Below are 24,748 nucleotides of genomic sequence, written 5' to 3'. Positions count from 1 at the left end.
GAGCATTTCTGTCACCCCAAAAGTCCCATCGTATCCTTAGGTAGAACACTCCTTCTCTTGTCTCAGCCCTTAGAAACCACCATTCAGCTTTCTTTCCCAATATTGCTTTTAATGGAACCATATTGTTTATATCCTTTTTAGTTTGACTTCTGTCACTTAGCATTATGCATTAGAATTTTATCCATGTTCTTGCCTTTGTCCTTGGTCTTGCTCCTTTTTCTTACCAAGTAGTTTGCAATTGCATGAATATGCTACAGTTTGCTTTTGCGTTCACCAGTTGAAGGCAATTTCAGTTGTGGTAATTATGAATAAACCCCATATAAACATTTATATACAAGTTCTGTGTGAACATAAGCTTTAATTTCATCATGGTAAATGACTAGAATTGATTGTTGAGTCAAATTACATGTGTATTTTAAACTTCATAAGAAACTGACAAACTGTTAGGAACAAAATAATTCAATGAGCCTCCACAATCTCTAAAAAAATAAAATTATTCTTGGAGATATTTAATTTGCTGTAATGAACATCTTATAATATTTACAAGCAATAAATAAACAAATTATATTTTTATGACCTATACCTTAAAATATAAGCTTCACAAAAGCAGGCATTTCTGTCTTGAATCCTGAAATGTCCTCTTTCATACCTACTGCTGTGTTTAAAAAATAGTAGATATTCAATAACTATCTATTGAATGAATGAGTAAGCCAATTTTGGGTAAGTACAAAATAAGTATTGCAAAATATATGCTATTTTGAAATGGAAATTTAAGAAATGGTTGTCATTATATGAGATTATTAAAGAATATAAATATGAAGTCATGGTTAACACGCACTGATAGAGGAGCAAGAGACGGATACCCTATTTGTATAAAATAGCCCAATAAATAGCATAAAAATAAGGAAAATACCACACACACAAATGATTACACTTAGAAGAAGACTTTAGTTGGAATGAAAATATAGCATTTTGGGAAAATAGGAACTTGAAGCAGATTTCCTTTCAGGTCTGTCACTTGGTGGTCCATTACCTTTAGGTAAGTCACTTGACTTCTTGGAATTTCAATTTCTAAGTATGTAGAGACAGTAAGTGCCAAACTCAACAGATTGTCAAGAAGCTTAAATTACTTAATATATATATAATTTTTATGATATTGACTATCTGATAGTAAGGTCAAAATAAATATGAATAGTTATTAAAAAACCCTAGTCTGATCATTTTCAATTTGACATGGCAATAATTCATAGGATAGTTTTTCAGAAAGACAATTTGCACACAAATTACCACTGACGCTAAAATCAAAACATTGACTAAAAAGTTGTAATAGTAGTACAAATTAGACTAGCTGAAAAAAAATAGCACCATAAAAATAATTTTATTTACATCATCACTTGGTAGACTATAAAATTGGCCCAACCATTTCCAATTAATGACTATTGGATCAGAAGGCTATTACCACATCTTGCAGTAATGGGGTAAATGGATTCTAATGAGTCAGCAGTTCAACTTCAGAGACAATACTGTTCAGATATTGTGGGAATATACCCATATGCTCATAGTTCTTCACCCACAGGTGGTTGTATAAGTGGGTGACAGCTAAAAAGTATTACTATTGCATATTTTATCACTTTTATTTGAAATTATTTGATTTAAAATTTGTTTTGTGTTTTCAAAACAAACAAAAAAAATCATTTGGCTACATTAAAATAATGTCTTTCTAGAATACTTCTCAACTTTCCTCCAAAAGGTAATATGAATTAGAAAACTCTCTAGGTTTAACGGTGTATGTCATCCTGATGTTACCTTTCAAATAAGCAATCCTGAAGAAAGTAAAGGAGACAATTTGCATTTCAGTAAAGACCTGTATCCAAGATCATGAGTTTCTAATCTGAGATGGAGATCTATCCCTCTGCTGTGAAGTTTCTGCTTCCTGAGATTGCCAGAGACCGTGGGAAAGTAAGGCCACAACCTTTATCATTCCAAACTTATTCACTTACATTTTCAGAAACAAATAAACAAAACAAAGACTAATAAAGAGTGCGGTCTGAAGAATGCATTTTACTGGGAATGAAGACAAACATCTGTGCTTTAGATGAATAGTAAGGACAGAACAGAATCTGAACTAGTTTTTGGTCTAATCTGTAGACAGGTAGACCTAAGAAGGTATTTCTGTCAAGTAGGTATGAGAGAAAATCACATTTGATCATTCAAAAATATGGTCTGTAAAGAAAAAATAATCACAGATCACTCAGAAAGGAGTAAAATGTGAAGGAATAAAACCTGAGGAATAAAACACGTCTGAAAATGATTTATCAACAACATATTAACAAGGACTTAGATTTCATCTGTATTGTTTTCCTCCTTAAGCTGAGTCATGGGTAAGTTTATGCTCCATATATTATCCTTTATACAGCTGCCATATGAAATATTCCATAGAAACTATTTATTATTTCCTCTTTTTTTTTAAGATTTTATTTATTTATTTATTTGACAGATATAGAGACAGCCAGCAAGAGAGGGAACACAAGCAGGGGGAGTGGGAGAGGAAGAAGCAGGCTCATAGCAGAGGAGCCTGATGTGGGGCTCGATCCCAGAACGCCGGGATCACGCCCTGAGCCGAAGGCAGACGCTTAACCGCTGTGCCACCCAGACGCCCTTTATTATTTCCTCTTGATAGATGAAAAAGAATGCTGAATGTGCATGATTGTTACAGTAAGAACATTTTAGTAATTACTCTTGTGGGGAAATAAGGATAAAATAGAAAATTCTTTGAAATTCACAATGCAAAATAAATAAAAGATTGAACCAAAAAATGAGAAGATGACATTTCGAAACCAACAGCAGAGAGCTAACACAAGTGGACAGGTGAGATTACGCTCAGGCAGCTTCACTTCATTCTCTGGGCTTTCTTACCCACTGCCTTATGACTTGGTGTAGTGTTAAGACCACTGGAAGGAGATGTCAGGAAGGAAATTATAGTGTAGTGACTCACTTTCTTTCTCTTCAGGTTATCCTTGAGCATAAAGCCACAGCTTGCACTAGCGATCCTCTTCACACAGCTCTGTGTCTCTGGGTTCTGGTGACAACTGTCTCCTTGTCACTTCAGGCTTAGGTTGTCAATGGCTTCCCTGCTGTTACTAGTCCTCAGTTTCTGCACCATCCCATGTGGTTCTCCCACAGGGTGCCTGTACTTTTGTAAAGTTCACCTTATTAAGTTTCTTTAAAATTTCCATCTGGGGAACATCCTCTGTCTTTGTCGAAGATACTAACAAGAATCAATTGACAAATGAAAAAAACACATGAAAAATAAAATTGCAATCTAGTAATTAAATATTCATATATGGCAAGTTAATTTATTATGAATTATTCCAGCTTTAGGTGCTATACACATTTAAACATTGTATGCTAGCCACTGTTGCTGATAAAGCAGGAAAACCATCTGTCAGTAAGTACGTAAATTATAATTTTTAATATACTTTTCTGAGTACTTATTAAGATATTTAAATATATGCTAAACATTGACCCAGAAAATCTATACTTAGTCCATAATGCTAACTGTGTTAGAGCAATTGGATAACCACAACAACATTTATTATTATACTTTTATGAGTTAATCATAAATGTTTGAAAAGTATTAGCATATTAATCACAATGTTAAGTTGATGGTTAGATACATTTGTCATCTCAATATGATATAATATTAAGTAGTTAAAAATATAATTGTGAGAAATATTGATTGGCATCTGAATGTACAATAAAGTGTTGCAATGTGAAAAATCAGTAATGAAATTGCATACAAACACACACAGAGTATGACAACATTTATCTCATGAGCATGCAAATAGTATGGGAAAAGAAGATGAAAAGACGCAGAGAAAGAGTTAAAAAGTAATTATCCTCAGGAAATGTGACTAGGTAATTTTCCCGGTCATTGAGCTTTTCTGTGTCTATTTCATTATGTGTTCAACATTGAGCATATGCTAAATTGTAGTTTTAAAAAATGCTTCAAAAATGTTCATATATTTAATACAGAATCCTAAGAATTGAGCAGAAAAAAATCAGGAAGATGCAAATTCATTACATCATTTTTTTTATACTCGACATTCAGAAATAATGTAAGTGCTCACAACGAGGGGTGACTAAATATTGTGTAAATATTTATAAAATGGAATACAATTGAATCTTTTATATTTAAATTAGATTATATGAAGTGAATAGATGAAAATTACAAGGTTGTATTTGGTCATTTAGAGGTGAGGTAGATTTATAAATCAAGAAAGCAAGATAAAGAGAAACAGACACCAGAAAGTACAGCAACACCTGGATCATTGTTCAAAGGCAATGGATAATTTTTATTTTTTCTTACCCATATATGCTAAGCTTTTTATAATCGACACACATTGATTTTTTCCATTAAAAATGCTATATAAAATTATGCTGGGTACATGGAACACTCAGAGTCTATAGTAAATCAAAGAAATCAGTACTGGAGTAAATTTAGACACACCAGAGTTGGAAATCTAAGTCAGGAATGGGAGAGTTCAGGGTCCCTGGAAAAATGGTGAATATAGGAGTAAGAATTACAGGAATTAGGGAAAATGGACAGATGTAAGCACAAAAAAATCATTATACAAGGATTGGGTTTTTCTTTGCTAGCAGGGAATGGAGGAGTGAAGCAGGTGATTAGAAAGGCAAGTAGAACTTAATTTTGTGAATTTGACAAATATGTATGGATCATGGCCAGTTCTTAGTTAAACTGAAATCATTTGGCAGCATCCTGTTAATATTCAATCTTTTACCACAACCTGGAAGAGTTTGTTATCACTTAAAAATCTGACTTTTTAGTATAACATTCTTTAAATATTTGTCAGTATATGAGAGGATTATACATGTATGTGATAAGATTTCATATGTATCATGAATGATTTAGATAATAGCAAGTAATCTTTCAATAGGTAAATTAATGATTAGTTGATTAATCAACCAGCTACTGCTAATATATTCAGTCTGACTAGGTTCAGATAGTTACCGTCTTTTGCTACCAATAATGAGAGATTATATGAAAACAATTTTTTGATAGTTCGAAGGAGTTAAAAATATTTTCACAAATTACAGGATATTTCAAAAAATTGTTTTAAGTTCCTAAGGTTTTGTGAAAAACTTAAGGCTACCATATGGAAAATTAATATACTCCATTTTCTAATTTTAGTATGCATGCTGTCGAAGCAAGCACAATATATTCCATTTTGAAACTCTTTATTTTAAGGAAAGTATCATTAGCTCAATTAATAATTTCACTGCACCTCAAAATTTCCTTTAAAAAATAATTTATAACCTGATTTAGATATTAAAATGTCATTTTAATATGATTTTTGAGGTCTCTATGAAAATTATACATTTTTTAAGATACTTAAATACTTTTTATCATTAAAGAAATATTGATGTGATTCAAGGAAATTTTTCTCTATACCTTATGCTTAATTAGTCTTATACATCATGAAAGAGCAGCCTTTTTATTTAACCTGGGTTTGAAATAACAATTGCAATTTATTTGTAATATTATATTTTACAAACTGAGGCAAAGGAGAATTAATCTAATGGCTAGATTGGGGATTTTTTATTTTTGATATTTTCGTGCAAAATTATGTTATTAGAAAAATCAGAAATGGCCCTAAAGTTGTAACCTTCTTGAAAGAGTACTATGCTATCTGTATTTAACAATCATTCACATTTGTAAAAATTGTTGCCAAGCCAAAATTTTCAATATAATGCAACATAGTTAATATTGGAAGGAATATCTCATAAATCATACTCTGAATCTATTATCAACTTTTTGTCAATTTTAGGTGCATCCCAAAATTTCTCACAGTCAATTAAATCAATAATAAATGGTCTATGTGCAATAAGTGATTCACTGACATAAATTTAAAGGTTTTAAAACTTTAAGTCTAATGGACAACTGTCCTTAGAACACATAATGAGTATTTTCAATTTATTAGGGAAACCCCTTTTACGTAAAAGTGGTTTCAAATTCAAATTCTGTAGGCTAATGCTAAGTAATGTATGAAAGATCGATTTAAAGTCTAAATATTTACTTAGGCTCTGTGTGTGCGTGTGTGTGTGTGTTAGGCATATGTGTATTTTTGATTGACTGTGAGGGAATGACTTAAAAGCAGTAATAGCTACTCAACTCTTGGCATGGTTTGATATTCACCTGCTTATACTTTCTGGTTTAGAACATGTAAGTCAGCCTGGAGCAAGAGAAGAGCGAAGGCCTAAGGGCATCCTGCTAGAGAGACTATAGTTGTAGTCCTTTTTAGGTATGTTCTACCTGTAACACTATTACGTTATTATAAGAAAGGGAAAAATATCATTTTTATCTCTTAAAACAAATGGAATGTTCTAAAATTTCATTATATTATGTATTTGTTATCTTTTGAGATTTAGGATAAACAAGCAAACAAAAATTTTTTGTCCTGTTTATGGATGTTTCATCACTTTACCCAAAGTGTTATGTTTTGTATTTTAAAAATTTTAAATAATGTTATTTATTATTTTATGTCTTCATTTGCTGACTTAGAAGTAGAATCAAGGGGTTTTGTATTTGTAGCAGCTGGGAGGTAATTAACCATACTTGGATCCAAATATCAGGTGATAATTTATCTTCCTTCACAACTAAAATGTTTTTAGCTCATAAATGAATTTAAATCATCTATAAGAAGAGGATTTTTAAAAAATCCATATTAACTTCATCTTTAAATGATGCCATGCAGAAATTATAATCTATAGGGCTCAATTTACCTAGAAACTTGGCACCAAGGTCATTACCAAGATTAGGCTAAACAGCGAGGAAAAAACCCAACTTCAGTAGCTTACCAAAACAAATTTTTCACTAAGGGAGTTGTCATTCATCATGTAGTTTAGGGATCCTGTCTCCCTAATCTTGTATTATTTGTCTTCTCTATAAATTTCAAGGTCTCCATGAAAAAGAAAGTAGGAGACACACTGCATCTTAACCGCATACCCAGAATGATATACCTTCTCTTTGTTTACAATCCATTGTCCAGAACTAGTCACATGACCTCAAGCTGATTGCAATGGATATTTAAAACAAAAACATCTTCACAAAATTTTTATGGAATAATTTGTGAGAATTAATGTTTCTGCAGTGAAGACTAAGAAATATAACAGTGGTGTGTCATTTCTAGGAAGAATCCCAAAACAATTTCTTAACACAAGTACTTTTATAAACTAGCATGGCTTTGAAAGATTTGACTAGCATTTTTTGTAATGGAAGGAAAGCGCTATTATGCATTTTTTCATTAGTTGAAAGCCACACATTTTGTCACGTTTCAACATCTGTGAGATCAGAATTCATCTTACAATCACAGTTGGCTGTTAGGAATTTTGTAGATGTTTTATCCTGCTCACATCCACAAAAATGTGTAAAACTGGTGTACATGATGATAAGAAACCTCAGGGACAGGGCTCCTGGGTGGCACAGCGGTTAAGCGTCTGCCTTTGGCTCAGGGTGTGATCCCGGCGTTATGGGATCGAGCCCTAGATCAGGCTCCTCCGCTATGAGCCTGCTTCTTCCTCTCCCACTCCCCCTGCCTGTGTTCCCTCTCTCGCTGGCTGTCTCTATCTCTGTCAAATAAATAAATAAAATCTTTAAAAAGAAATAAAAAAAATAAAAAAAAAAGAACCTCAGGGACAGTAAGTCCTCTTTTAAGAGTTTTGCATCGACAGCACTTTTGAAGGCATGGACGATGATATTACATGAAACATATAAATATTAATAACTCCAAGTCAAAAAGAGATTCAGAAGAGTTTAACTACCAATATAAAGAACTTGAGGAATACCTTAACTAATTAATTTTGCACATCATTTCATTGTTGGCAATCTCAGTGGTAATATATATTAAAATTTTCACTAGTTAGGACTGAGATGGGTATTTCAACATGTGCATAATTTTTAGAATGCTATAAAACATTTTGTGTTGGTTCAGTTGGAAGGTTCATTTTTCCTTCATTCAGGATACATCAAATAATGGTGTGTCTTAGAATGGCTGAAATTATAAGATTTGAAGAAATTCAAAATAAAATAATTAATTAAATTATTTGAATGATTATTTCTGCTTAGAGATTAAAAAAAAGACAATGAAATCAGGTGAACCAGCTTCCTTCAAGATAGTAAGTTAAATTTTTTTCTCGCAAAAAGTCATTCATGAAGTGTAGTTACAAATGGCTAAGACGTTCCGAAATCACTTGCATATAGAATCACTAATATTATACACTGTATGTTATCAGTAAAACTTTTTATGCTGTCATGCTTATACAATTGTCACTTTTCTTTTTACAAATTAAAAGCAAATTTCAACATTTTTATAGCATGAAATGAAAATGCAGTTTTTAAAATTCTGATACTTTCAGCATGAGCTAATACACAGTGCCTCTACATGATGCTGAGATATAACTTTAGGTGCAAATATCCCTTGCAGTAACATAGATGACACATTTTAAGCCAATACATTTGCCTCAAATCACAAGGGATTCAGTAATATTAATGCCACAGATTTTCCAGATAAATAATTTCATATATATATATGTTGATTGATAGCCATGAACTTATTCAAAACCCAGGGAAAATCTGAGTGATGCCAAGCAGTTGGCAACTATGCAGATCAATCAAAGTAATACCTCATTGCTCCTGAGACAACGACAGAACTTGATGTTGAATCTGACAGGTTCACTGACATTAGCTCTAATAAGATCACATTTCAGTGCAGTTGCATTAGGCTACAAACAGAACTGCTCCTTGCTTGTAGTCCTCGAGGAGGAGATATGATTCATGCCATCAGATACTATGCAGACAGGCAATGAGTGGTTACAGCTCAAATGTGATGGAGTAGACATGGTTTATTCCCTCCATAATCTTCTTTAAATTGCATTTATCCAAAACATCCTACTATTTGAAACAAATAAAAACAGAGCACAAAATATGTTTTCTGCACTAGCATGGATTCCATGAGGGGGAATACATGGAGCCTAGGGAAATAAATGTGCCCCAGTCTTCTCTCTTACTCTACAGTCTTGGCCTTTGTACCCACAATCAAACTGAGAAAGCAAGACACACACAATAAACCACTCAAATGAGTGATGCTGACATGAGCTACTGTAAAGATTTTATAGAATAAAGATTTCATGTATATTTTGTGAGGAAGCTTGACTCTGAGTTCAGCTATAATTGATGAGATAGTTGGCATGGGGCTAATAACGGAGGATTTCAAGCAGCAGGAAGTGAAATGAAGTTGAGAAAATATGGAAAGCCATTGTATGTTATGCGTTCCAAGAAGTAACTCCTGTAAAAATAGTTTTTTATAACTTAGGACTACATGTCAAAATCTTAGGGAGGGATAGAGTTTGGTGAGAAAAGTGATAGAAACTGTCAAAGACCTTGAAATGCAGACAGAAAATTCAGACCTCAGCAATGTCTCTTATTAAAATCAATGAATGTTTGAAACTGTAGTATTGACATGATAGGAAACCCTAAATTTTAGAGATTAATCATTTAGTGTGAGAGGCAAAACTAGTAATACAGGTGATCATTGGAAATCCAATGTACCAATCTGCCTCAGAATAAATGTGAAAGTGTAGGCTGATAAAACATCAATAACACTAGAGAAGAAGGGACAGACATAAAGGACATTTCAGAGGATTACTATGATGTGATTATTTGTTTTTCATGAGTAGAGGGTGACACGTGAATGAAAATGTCTACCTTTTTTGTATATTAAAGAAGACCAGAATTTGTGAAGTAGCATGTAGAGAAAAAAATTCCCCATACAGAACATAATTTTTAAAAATCACGATTACTGTTCAGACTGAGGAGAAATTACCAAACTAGTAATAATAACAGTAAAGGTCCTCATGTTAGGTACAAACATTAAAAAAAAATAAAGTTTATCCTTTTCTGATTTCATCCCACTGCATTATATTCATGATGTCAAAAATATTATATTACAATAGTTGTGGCTGATTGATGGATGCAAATATAGTGATTCCTCACTTCTTGCACAAACATTCTAGGAAGGCAAAGTTAATTTCAACATGTCATAAGAAGTTGTAAGTTTATGCCACATACATCTACTAAACACTAGGTCTCGGTCATGTTATTTGCCTGCTCCTCACTGCTAGTTTTATAGATCAAACCCCAAAAAGGGACTTGCTTTTCTTGGGCTTACCTACAATGAAATGTACCTCTCTAAAAGGGGTAGATTGCTTTTGTATTGCTTGTGATCCCAACTGCTTTATGATAGTAGAGCAAATAGTAAAAGCAAGAAGCACATCTTTGTCCTTTCAGTTGCTCAGGAGTACCAAATTACTTCAGCTATTAGAAGACTTTTCAATCCTTCAGCTCCTGTAGGAGAGATTTTTATCAAAAATTAACCTCTCCATTCATCTTTCAGTATCTTACTAACATTTTTATTTATCTGATTTGTTTTCAATTATTACAGATCTATTAGATTTTTGAGAATAAGAATTCAGTTAAATTAAGTTTTGACAAGAAGAAATAATTATACTAGGCATTGCTGGAAGCAGGAGTACATTGATAAATTAGGTGCAATGTAAAGCTAAACAAATGCTATTAGAAGTAATTCATGGTGATGGTGGAAAAGCACATTCCACAGTCTTCATAACATGAAGGTTGTTTTGTTAGTGTCCACCTGCCCCTGGTCCTTTAAGTCAGCCTCATCTGTTCTTGGAAATCATGGTGCATAAAGATAAGCTACACACATTGGTCTCACTTTAGAGCGATCAAAGAGGACTTCTTTCTTCCTTTTTTGAAAGTTTACTACAGGCTGGCCTATAGCATGCATGCATTCTCTATCTTGAATCTGATCATTGGCAGTTAACACCAAACACGTCTCACCAGCATGATCCCTTTGCCTTCATATTTTTCCAGTTGATGATGGTTGATACAGAAAAATGGAACTGGTTGGAAAATTAAGCATCTAGCATGGCATGGTATTTTTCAAGGTAGTAATTAGATATAAAATGATGTTTCTTAAAAAAAAAAGAGCTCAATATTAACTTCTAAAAAAAAGATAAGAAAAAGAAAGATAATACAATTTAGAAACAAAGTATTTGTCATTAATTTATTACATAGAGAAATGTGTGGAAACCCCTTTATGGGAGCATAGCAGGTAAAAAAATAAATATCAAGAACACTCAAAGCATAAAACAATAAGATATTCCACTAGAATTCATTCCAGCTTCAAAAACAGTTCATCATCTTGATATTCAAATAACATGGATATATATTTGATATCTGTATATATTAGATATACATGTGATGTATATTTGATATCCAAATAATATTTAATTGTTTGTTTACTCAACTCTACCATACTAAGAGAAAACTCTCTTAACTCAGTCTCCTCTCAGTTTGGGTTAAGGATATTAAAGTATATCTTTAATTCAAAGAATTTAAAGAAAAATTTAAAAAATGGTACTTGTTTCACAGTGTGAAATAAATGTAAACAACCCTGTCATCTTTTATATAATGATGGTCGCTTCTTGTGTTTCTTCTGACATTTATGAATGACCAGGTACAGAGATTTTAGGAATATACCATCACTTTCTGCTTTGCAGACACATTTAATATTTTGGACAGCATGCATATTACGGCACCAGAAAACATTTTTATTTTGTATTCCTTAGTAAAGAAGGTCAATTTGCATCTTTCTCGTCATTCTCTATAATTCTGAAACCATACCAATAGATGTTTGAGTATTTCTAGATGCAGGACACCTGGTTAGCAGGACAGCTGGTTAGGCACTACCGTTAGCTCCAGGTAAACCACTTTATACTCAACATACAGAAGCTGAAAATTTTTCTCAAAATCACTGTTCCTTACTCACAGATTTCCACTGGAATCTTAGTTGACAGGAGGGAGCAAAATGTTGCTTTATAGGTCTGGCAAAGAAAATGGACTTTATCTCATTGGGATAACCCAAATAAGATTAACCCCTTCTAGGGCTGAATGCAGATTTTACTCCCCTAGACATTTGGATTCATGGAAGACAGTAAACACCCAAATGCCACAGAGAATTTAATTATCATAATCTGCCAGTAAGGAAACATAAATTTAAAAACACCAAGTGTTTTCCCCAAGGTTTCACAATTTATCATTATTATAGCCAGAATTAAGATGTATTCAACACCTATCATTTTTAAGTAAATAGTTCCCCTTATTCTCAGTCGAATGATAACATCTATTCATTGGATCAACAAAGATTTATCTAACAGTGACTAAATCTGTTGTAAAAGATCATAGATTTTCAAAAACTAATAAGAAGCAGCAGGTGTCCCATAGTCTGACAGGCAGATATGAAGATGATTATTTATTAATAAATATGTGATAGATGAAATGAATAACAAGTAACCATGGCATTATGGAAGCAGAGAAGTTGGACATACTTGGAGTCCCTGGAGAGGAAATGGTTGAACTGAATCACACGTAAAAATAAGAGAATATCTCTCAACAGAAATAAATATAAATGTCCACATTTGGACATTTAGACACATAATAGACCTGACAAATGCATCATATTTCCATATGTTTGATATTACTTTAAACAATGTAATTTGGCTTTTCATTCAAAATGTAAAAATCCAAATTACTCACATAATTTATGCAGAAGTAAACAATGTAAATGTCAAAAGAAAATGACATGAAAACTAAAAAACCCCCATATTTCTTCCAAGTATATGTTTAATTATTTGTAATAACATTTATTAACAGTGTGTATTCATTTTAGAAGTATACTTTTTGTTTTTTCTTTTGTTTTTTCTTTTCTTTTTTTTTTTTTTAGAGAGAGAGAGAGCATGTGAACAGGGGGTTGGGGGAAAAGAGGCAGAGAGAGAATCTTAAGCAGGCTCCATGCTCGGTGCAGAACCCGATGTGAGGCTCAATCTCATGACCCTGAGCTCATTACCTCAGCCAAAATTAAGAGTCAGTCACTTAACCAACTGAGCCACCCAGGCCCCCCTCTTGTTTTTCTCTTTCTATGAAAACAGTTGGTGCTAACTTTAGCAAGATAAGCCTTCCTTCCAGTATTTTGAATGGATAAAACAAGTTACTGTCACCTTCTAGGCTCACCCAAATATCCATAGGTAGTAGGAAAGGAGGATGATTGGTAAGGATCAGAAAAGTAGTCAAATAGACTAGAACCTCTACAGAACATTCTAGCATCAGTAGTTTTCATTCACAACTTATATTCATATGATGTAGAGGTGATGGGAATTATTAAAACTCTCAGAAGTTTAGAGTCAGAAAAAAGAACAGAAATATCTCAAAGGTTTGTGGAGAAGGAAGGGACAAAGTACGCTAAAAGAAGAGAAATAAAATAGAAAAAACTACTGGGAAACAATTATAATTTATGTTGTAGAGGCTGAGGTGAAGCTTTACCACCTTTGATTTATATAGGCAGGAGGGATGGTTTCCACATGCCTATTCAACTATTATTCTCCAGGTTAGGAGTCAAGGAAATAATAATTATTACTAATTGATTTACACTTTTTGAAAATTGGAAATTGGCTCTTATTGTACAGTGAAGGATGGAAAAATTTGGAAATGGGAATAAGGATATCCAGTCATGTTAATTCTGTGACCCTGGCCAAGTCATTTTATTACACTATGCCTCAGCTTCTATACTTAAATGGGTGTTTTGAGTAAGTGGTGCTGGGAAGATGTCAGTTCTTCCCAATTTGATTTATAGAGTCAATGCAATCCCAATCAAAATCCCAGAATTCTAGCTGAGTGGAATCCTTCTTTACTGAAATTCAATCTGATTTATAGTAGTAACAAATTTCATGTTAAACATCTTAAATTTCAGTCTTCCTTGGTGTTCAAATGGGTATAGGAATTTTTCCTTTTGTTAAATGTTTGATTGATTTCAGTTGGTGTCTGTTAAGGTAGAAAATGGATAGTCAAATACATATCTTTCAGTAGTTACAGGAAGAAAACAAAAGATTTGAAGGAATGACGACATGTCTTAACTCTAAAGCTGTGAGTCAGTAAAAAACCATGTTCAGTGTAGCTGAGTTTTCCCTCTAAAAACTTTTCTACATGTAACCCTGAAAGACAGATAACTTCCCATTTCATGTACTTAATCTTTAAAGTGATATTTGGACACCAGCTTTCTAAATGTTGTAAATATGAGAGCACTTGAGAATAGAGAGAACAATATTATTGACTATGTTAATTTTGCAAATACATTTCTACTATTACATGCTGAGATTCTATTTAAATTTTCTTTCTAAAAATTGAAAAAAATTTTGAGATTTCCCTCACTATGAAGTATGAAAATATAGAGATTTCTATTGATATTCCTAGATATCTATCAAAATATTTTAGTGTGCATTAAAATGCTATAGAATTACTACCTAAAAATTATTTGATGTTTTACAAAGCCAATTACATTTGTAGCAAAATAACTATAACAAAATTTTACTTATGGAGAAGCATACATATATATTTTACAAATATTTATTTATTTATTTATTTATTTATTTATTTATGAGAGAAAGAGAGCATGAATGGGGGAGGGTCAGAGGGAGAGGGAGAATCTCAAGCAGACTATGTGCTGCGTGTGGAGCCCGATGCAGCACTCAATCTCATGAACCTGAGATCATAATCTGAGCTGAAATCAAGAGTCAGACACTTAACTGACCAAGTCACCCAGGCACCCCATGCATAATTATATTTTTAATAATTTATAATGTGGTTATTCTAACCATCAATGATAAATTATTCTTAAGAATATACTTTTCCTCATGGATTTTTGAATTATAATCAATCATCTGAACCTAATTTTTTCATTTAAAAATTATCTGGTAATCTACTTTAAAAAATCTAGAAATATATTTCAGAAATCAAAAACTTATTTAAACAGCTGAATACTTAAATATTTTAATTTATTCTCCCAATTCAATATACTGAAATATATCTGTTTACTTTTGCACTAAATATATTTCTACTTTTACATCTTTGTGTCATTAGAAGTTTATGTAAGATTTTATTGCTTTTGGCTTCCTCTTTAATAAGTCACCCCATCGTTCATTTTAATTACATCCCTCTCATTGCTTGATATAAACATAAAAGTGTAGATAGAGTGGTTGAAAGAAAAAGGATTTTAAATTTGAGTATAATATGCTTGCCAACTTCCTATAAGTTAGGGAACTTAATAATATATGGTTATGAACCAAACATTTAAGTCCTGTTATTACCAAATTCCTTCAGGCCTTTCCTATTACTAAATTTAAGAGACTATTAAACTACATTCCTTTAAGGTTCACAGAGAGATCTGGAGTGTCTCTCTTCTCTCAACTCTCACCACATCTAGAGGGAAGGAAGATGGTAGTGCTCATAATAAAGTTGAATGTGGAAATCATGATCAACATATGATGACCGTTCTTCTAGTCAAAGTATCTCAGACACTTGTTGGTTCAGTTTTGATAACTCATTCTCCTTAAGTCAGTTATTAGAAGCCCAGGCTTGATGATCTTTCTCACATACTGTCTGTGGTCATTATAATGACTCTTCTAACTCTACTGGTCATTAAGGCTCATTGTTTATTTTCATACTCTCCCTTTAGTTAAAAAAAAAGTGAATTGGAAATATGCAACTGTCAGACAGATGCATCTTGCTCAACCCGATAGAGCAGAGGGATCACCTAATAACATATTCCAGGCAGAGTCCTAGCCATACACATACTTCTAATGAAAGGTTGAAGTGGAAAAAGGAAGGAAATTATATTTCCTATTTCCCCAATGGGCTGTAATTATTAGGCTTGATTTGAAGAGTTTGCTCATGTAGCAAGCTTAAATCTATAAATATCTTTGAATGTATAGACAGAGTAAGAAATCAAAATAGGCTAAGGGCTTGAAGATTTTGTCTTTTAAGTCTTTCGGCCCAGGGGATTCTGTAATAAATGCTTAGTCTTAATGAGGTGGAATGGAAGAACAACTCTGGATAATTCTACTGCATTTCTGATTCAGTTTTCCTCTTCACAGCATGAATGAGTTAACCCTTACAGTAAGTTGACCAAAATAAAATATGTCCCTATTAATACATATAGTTAAGAGTAATTTGGCAAGAAGCAATGGGTTTAAAGGCAGGCTCCATCTAATAATTTGTAATAGAATATTTGAAGAAGAGTTATATCCAACATAAAAAGAAAGGACAGGAGTATTAGAAGCAAGACCTGGCTTTCCCATTTCAAAATAGATTTCTGAGTGGAAAAAATGCTTTTAATTCAATATGACTTCTGCATTGATTATTATAAGGAAAGAACTAAAATTTTGGCTTTTTAATCAGACTTTGTGAGTTTTGATATATGAGCTACGTCTCTGAGTACTACCATAGCTAGGAATTAACTGTCAGATCCATGGATGTTAGTGGTTTCATTTAAGTAATTTTTAAAAAGATTTTATTTATTTATTTATTTATTTATTTAACACACACAGAAAGAGAGAGAGAGAAGCAGAGGGAGAGGGAGACACAGTCTCCCTGCTGAGCAAGGAGCCCAATGTGGGGACTCAATCAGGAACCTGGGATCATGACCTAAGGCAAAGGCAGCTGCTTAACCAACTGAACCAGCCAGCTGCCCCATTACAATAATTAAAAAACAACAAAAAACAACAAAAAAAAACCATGTTTCCTGAAACAATTTAGCAAAGCTTCTTCAAGTAAAAACAATTCTATCTCACGACTCCTTCAAATCTTTAATGCCTGCAACTTTTAGGCAGTATTTCAAAAATAGCTCTGAAGCCTAGTACAATTAATGAAAACCAAATAAACTATCTTCTGAATGTTTCATTTTTACAAGAGATTATCACATACGCATTCCTATAGGGGAGTTAACATGGACACATTGATATAGGTTGAGCTTCAGTCAAAAGATGTAAGGTTATATGAGCTTTTTTAAAAAAAGTTTTCAAAATTCACCGAAGGCACTTCAGTTTTAGTAGGGTAGTGGTGGGAATAGAAATCCCTGAGTGAGGAAAAAGAAAGGAGCACTCTACATTCCTCTTTGACTCATTCGATCTTAGCTGTTAACGGCTAGTTGCTTTCTCCTCACTTGTGTAAACACCTTGGTATATGAAATGATACACGATTACTAAGCTGAATGTCATTTTAGGTAGATACGCAGCACAGCCTGAGTTAATTTTAAAATTGTACTTGCTTTCTACTCTATCATGTCGTTCATGACGATTATCTGCTGAGAAATAGAAGTGCCTGTGAAAAAAAATCTGTTGATAACGTCCTTAAAATAATCATCACTAAGGACTGACGATCAAAGGAGAACAATTCCAGGTAAGTCTTAGGAATTTCCTGTAACTCATTTCCACATACAGAGTGACAGGATTTTATTGCTTCACCCAGTAACATTATACCAGAAAGTGGCTGTAGCTTACATACCTTCCTTCATCCTAACCAGGATTCATCATCTTTTCCTACAAATTATTTTTTAATTGTTTTTTATTTCCTAGCAAATAAGAGTACATTTCCAGGTTTAGACAGTTTTGGACTCAAAGTTCTTGTTTTAATTCAGCTTTCTCTCTCCTAGAGATAAACCACAGGGGCTATTTTTCTAACTGTTATGCCCTCGATGTTACTTCCCTTACCTCATCCAGATTTTTAATTTCTCTTTTTTAAGTACCAGCATTTTACAATCAACTTTATCAGCATTGTTTGGCTTAAAATCCTAGCTCTTAAATGTCAGGGCTTGTAAAACTTGCTTGGAAAGGACCTAGCTCAATAAAACTATATCAGTGTTTAATACATCCTACATGACAATGATAAAAATTCAAAGGGCAATGTTTTTCCTCCCCCACAATAACATCAGCACTTAGCTAGCAGGCAAGCAGAACATATTGCACCTTACCATTAATGTTCATTCATATGTGGTCCTTGTTTGTTCTGGTGTAATATTATTACAGGTTAAGAAATTGTCCTTTCAGTTTCAGTAAGAACAGTGGAATGAACTTACTGATGTCTAATAATTATTCAGCTCTGCAGCAAAGGATTTTCGTTTTGCCTGTGATTGCAGGACGCTTGCTGACTAGATGCTCAGCAGCAGAGGAACTATTTGCTAACAATGATCACTGACTGTCAGTTCATGTTAGCTAGGAGAAGGACAGAGAATAATACACAGAAAGATAGTAAGTGTGGTTGTCAAAACAGCTGTCATATATGAAGCAACTTCAATGAGAAAAGTGTTTTATAGTGATCTCAATGCATAGCACAACCTGATTTTATTCATTCATTATTTTTGAAATTTTTCTGGGAGTGGAGGGAGAACAGAAAATAAGTTCCTCAAATAGCTTGGCAAATTGGGAGAGTACAAAGCATTCTTAAAATCAGGTAACAAAAACAAACAAACAAACAAAAACTTGCGCCATTATATTTACTTGAAATATTTTGTCATGTTAACTAGTAGTAATACAGTTTCAAAGTAATATTAGCCCAGGGGCATTTTGTAATAGAAATGGAGGTAGCATTAGAATCCTTAGAATTCTATTTTTCTGACCACTGCCTCCTACTTATCCTCCCCCCACCCCGCCTTGTTTTTCCCTTTTCAGTTTCCTTGATTGTGTTCTTTGGCTACATTCAATCCCTAGCAATATAATACATCACTTAAAAGAAAATAAAAACAATGAAATGTACATGCAGGCCTTCAACTTTCTTAACATTTATTACAGTACTTAACCGTGTTGACTATCCATCATTCTTGATTTGCTCCTTATTATCATTTTTCCTATTTTCTGATGTCTCCTTTTGCCTCCGCTATTACCTATTCTTCCTCTTCCTCACCCCAAAATGTTGTTTGTCCTTGAAGTCCTGGCTTTGAAGTCTTTGTTTTCTTTTCCTCTCCCTTCCATTAGTAATTCAAGCAGATTCCTGGTTCAACTGACTATCCTAAGCTGATGACATTGGCCTGCCTCATTTCCCTCCCCAAGAGTGGTATAAAATCACATATTTCCAGTAAGCTTAGGCTGACCTTATCAGGGAATCTGATCAGGTTCCTGAGTGTGTCTTCTGAAGTGAAGAGAAATTCATCTTTAAGTTTTCCTTCTCAGTGATATGTAAGTTGTCCAAAACCATTTCAACCTCCCAGAGCAAATATCAATAATAAGAGACATAATTTTTCAAATTATTGTACCTGAAAATATATATAATATATATATATATTTTAATCTTTAGAGGTGATTTGTGGGGGCACCTGGGCAACTCAGTCAGTTAAGCATCTGCCTTTGGCTCAGGTCGTAATCTTAGGGTCCTGGGATCGAGCCCCACATTGGGCTCCCTGCTCAGCAGGGAGTCTGCTTCTCCCTCCTTCCTGTGCCCTCCCCCTACTTCCTCTCTCTTTCTGTCAAATAAATAAGTAAAATCTTTTTCAAAAAAGTGATTTGTGTTGGTTTGCTTTGTTTTTTTCCTGGTTTTCTAAAAATTCATCTTTTAAGTCAAATAACTTTGTATGAATTTATTTCAGTGTTGACACAATGAATCAAATTGTCCTAGCCATTTTGATCTGTTTACTGATCCCCATTTTTCTTATTTCTCATTGCAGTATACTTTTCTTAAGTTTTTCTTAAATTTATGTTCTCTACCATTGCTGTGTTTGTTTCCTTTCTTCTGGGCTATGTGTATTTTTGGATCTCTTTTTTATATCTCCTGTAACTAACATTTTGTTTTTAATCTTTGTGTCTGTCATAATAAGCTAGATTATGCAACAGAAATAAACCTAAATTTTCAGTAGTTAAAAAATATCTATTCTTTATTGTGTTCTAGCTCCTCTTATTTCTTTCTCTAATGGTTTAGCATAACCTTTCCTGAATCTGAATTTCTCATTTAAGTTATTTAATATATTTGTTGGCAACTTTCTGATGAGTATTGTTTTGTAATCATGTTTTATAATATTTACTAAACAAGATTGTATATTAAAAGAAAAATAGCCTAACCTTGATAATGATAACAGGATTTCTAGCATTGTAACTTAAATTACTTCCTTTCCCAGGCTTTATGATAAACTTGAAAACCAGCGGCCTCACAATCACAGTGGCTGCAAACAGAAAACTTACAGCCATTAGAGGGAACAGACCTAGTGTGGAGCTTTTCAAAATGTCCCATTCTGGGGACTGTTGGGTGGCTTAGTCAGTTAAGCATCTGACTCTTGGTTTTGGCTCAGGTTGTGATCTCATCGGTCATGAGATCAAGCCCCCCATTGGGCTCCCCACTCAGCACAGAGTCTGCTTGAGATTCTCTCTCCCCCCCACTCTCCATCTCAAATAAATAAATAAATAAATAAATAAATAAATAAATAAATAAACAAATAAATATTTTTTTAAAAAGTCCCATTCTGATAATATTGACACTATTTGACCTGTCTAGCAGTTCCCCAGGAACGCTCCATTTTGCAAGACAATATCCCATTTTGATCTGACTCAGAGCTTTTTCCTTGGGAAAAGCCCTATCTTCAGTGCGTTTGTTAAAAACAACTAGAAGCAATTGTTGAACGCTGGAAGCTACCTGAGGCTACAATATGAATGTGGACAACCAAGATCCAAGCCCAAAATTTAAAAGGAAGATTTGTTGAAGGAGATGTTAGTAGAGGACTTTGAAAAGCTCTGACATATTCCTAGGGATGTAGAAGAACGCTGCATGCCCAGAAAAGACCTAAGAAAGCATCAGCTACTCAATTCTTACTAACATTGAAGCCCTATACAAGCAGGAAGTAAAACTCTGTTAAATGTGTAAACTGGTTGGTATAGAAAGATAGATAGATAGATAGATAGATAGATAGATAGATAGATAGATAGATATAGATATAGATATCAAAGTATTTAAGACTTATTGGCTCAGGCCCTATGAAAAAACTATCTGAACCTTTGAACAATCTTTGGCTGACCATTAAAGGTAACCCCCAATAACCTAGGTTTAAAAGAAAAAAAGAGTGCCAGTGAGCAGAGGCTTCAGCAGCAAAGAAGAAAAACAACAAAAAGAAAAAAAAGTAGCAGAAGACCTGAGCACAAAGTTGTTCTAATATATTACAGTTTTCTCAGTGTGATACTCAATAGGAAGCATGTTTTCTTCACACACACACACACACACACACACACACACACACACACACACACAATCGTCTTCAAAAGGTGGCATTTGATTCTGTTGATTATGCACTTGGGAAATTTCAGCACTAATTGAAAATTTAATATTTGAATAAGGAGACACTTGGAAGTCGCATTTTCCATTAGGAAACTAGTAAATTATAGGTTTATAATGCAATAAATGAGAAATCTTGTTTTCTGCAAAGAAGTAAAAGCTGTAAAATGATCTACTGCATGTCTATAATCTAACATATAGGAAGAAAAAGATGCTGAAAAAAATAAACTTTAGAGCTGCATGTAAATAAGGGTTTCAGAATTCCGTGTTTATATTGACTACACTTTATATTAAAATAAAATATCTTTCATAACTTAGTGTCATAAGACATCTGTCCAACTATTGAATTTAATGGTTAAAATAGTTTTTTAACACCATTAGTAGACTAAAAATGAATGAATTTATTTCAGCTTTAAACATGTTTGAACTTTTAAATCCTGTTCCCTACCCCATTGCTTCCACTGTTACTTTTATTTTCCCCTTAGAAGAACAATTCTATGAAATATGCCAGTTGGTTGGTTATGGCATAGAGATATGAACCAATTTATGAAGTGCAGAAGCATAGACCCATTTATGGAGCACAAAAAGGTGCTGCTATTTATTCTATTGTATAAATATAGTGTATAAAATTTTAGAAGTGGAGACAGCCCCAAAGTGCTTTTTTCCTCACTTTACTGATCTAGAGTTTATAATAATTTTAAAACATCTACTTCTCCTTACAATCAACACAATCTAAAGACAAGTATGACACGTTTAAAACTTCTGATCATGTCACTTTTTGTTTATAAGTGTTTTAGTGATTCCAAATTTCATTACACATTAAGAAAAAAACAATCTCCTGGTATTCAAGGCATTCTATATTATGCATTTTTGCTTTTTAGCTCTTTATTTTGGGATGTTTTAATCAAACTGGACTACTCATTCATTATAAACTCACTCTGTAATCTCAATCACCAAACCTTTGTGTACATGGATCAGTATCTTTAAAGCTTAGCTATTTTTTCTCCCAAGGCTGGTTTTCAAAATGCTATGTATTTTTCACATCACAGTTCAAATATAAGTTTTCACATGAAGTTATTCTCAAGATCCTCAGATACAATCTCCTTCAGAACTCATGTAATACTTTGCTTCTTTCTTATATGCTACAATAATTGTAAGAGAGATTAGATGCCTTGAAAGCAAAGTTGGATCTTTCTTACTTTAAACAATAATCTGCAAAACATTGTAAAATAGATATTCCATAAATATTTATTAATTAAATTGAATTGCATCCAACTGTGAACAAGAGAAACTATTAATGTTAATAACTATTGAACTAATTTCACATGTCAGTATTACACTGTATTCAGAGGATATGCTGTGACTCCTAATTTTTTCCTACTATTTTGTAAAACTCCTTATATTATATTTTCCTCCAGGATTTGGCAACTTTGTCTGTGTTTTACAGTGTCTAACCCCATGATTTAAATGTTAATAGCCTTGTCTTCACACAGTGACTTTATGGCAGGGGTTTTACTTGAGCCTAAATTAAGTTTATCACTGATAATCAAAACTCTGAGAATTACTGGTGAGTAGGTGACAACAATTTATTTGAACCCTAATTCTAGAAGGATAAACTCTTCTGGGAATCAGCTAATCTTAGGAAAAAGGTGAATTAGATGAGTAAACTTGGTATAGCAACATTGGCTCAGAAAACAGAGGAGGAAAGAACTTATCAGTGTGTCTGTTACTGGTATTATCTCACAGATCAATGCTGGTAGTCTTGTATGTCAGTGCTAGGGTGAGAAGTAGGAGTGGGTACAAAATCTGAAATAACTATGAAATATTCAACATTCATTCAGCATGAATATTATAATATTCAATCTATGAAATATACGATTGATTTGAGAACAGTGGAATATTCTAACACAAAGAAGAGAAATTTGGATTTTCCCTCTTAAGCCCTGAAATCAGGGCAAACTCTACACATTTGAGCTTGTTTTACTCAGTTTGGGCTGCTATAACAGAAATACTACAAACTTGTGTGGCTTATAAACAACAGAAATTTATTTCTCACATTCCTGGAGACTAGGAACTCCAACTGCAAGGTGCCAACAGATTGCTTGTCTGATGAGAGCCCACATCCTGGTTCATAGGTTGCCCTCTTTTTGCTGTGTCCTCACATGGAAAAGGCAAGAGAGTTCTCTAGGATCTTTCCCATAAGAGCACTAATCCCACTCATAAGGGCTTCATCTTCATAACCTAATCACCCCCCGAAGTCCCCCACCTCCAAATACCATCAAACTGGGGATTAAGTTTCAATATATGAATGTCAGGGAAGACAAATATTCAGTTTATAATAGAACTCCAATGAAGTGAATCCAGTTGGTTCAAACATGTTACGGATCAGCAGTGATCTCTGAAGCTGTGGTATCCTAAGCTGCAGAATCCTTTGTATGTGGTTGTAAAAGGTGCAAGGGTTATCAGACACAGCTCCAAAAATTTTACCTCCCTTTCCCAAAGTTTCAGCACAAGGGTAAAGCAGAGAAAGCCACAAAAAGCAGAAAAGCCTAGCTATTTTGAAAGAAATGAGAGAAATGTAAGAAGACACAATCATACGGACCTTTGACAGCAACTATTAGCACTATTCATGGAGGTGTCTGAAAATAATAGAAAAAAATTATTAGTAGACTATAAACCCTAAGAGAGTTGATGGAGCTTTTCTTCCTGTTTGTAACCCTAAGCTTGTTTTGCCTGGTGGGGAGCTATATGAAATGAACATTTTTTTATGTTGATATAAAATCATAAAAAACTATACCAATAATTATTTGAAGTGGGAACATTATTGCCCCAAGTATACATCTTTATTTTTCACAATACAACTACTTGAGTCATGATATAATTATTATAATTCATTAAGTTCCACAAACATAAAAAGCGCTCTCTATAACTAAAATGTTGGCATGTTATTTAAAATACTTTGGATTTAGGATTCTACTAAAATATTCCTTTCATTCAGGGATCAACAATATTTTTTCCAGAAAGGTCCACGTAGCAAATATTTTAGCCTTTGCCAGACAGATGCTCTTTGTCAGGATTAGTAAAGTTTGCTATGATACTGTGAAAGTAACCATAAAGAATACATCAATTAATGGGCATAACTATGTTTCAATAAGTTTGTTTAAAAATTTTTTTATTATGTTCAGTTAGCCAAAATATAGTACATCATTAGTTTTTGATGTAGTGTTCAATAAGTTTATTTAACAACAAAAATAAAATAAGGACGACAAGTTGGATTTTGCTCACAAACTGTAGTGTATCAACCCCTACTTTAATAGATAAGGTATTGTCTTGTTTTCTCTTGACTTTTTAGGATTATTAGATTTGCTTCAACACATTAACATACGACTTCATTAAGATAATAGAAAAATTATTATAGAATGTAGAACTGGCAACTGATTTAGGTTAATTGAACTTATAGTAGGTTTTGACCTCATAATCTGACTGAAATAAAATTTGTAATTTTGTCTTAAT

Source organism: Ursus arctos, unplaced genomic scaffold (genome assembly GCF_023065955.2).
Source record: "Ursus arctos isolate Adak ecotype North America unplaced genomic scaffold, UrsArc2.0 scaffold_4, whole genome shotgun sequence".
NCBI lineage: Eukaryota > Metazoa > Chordata > Mammalia > Carnivora > Ursidae > Ursus > Ursus arctos.
This window is presented reverse-complemented; position numbering follows the sequence as displayed.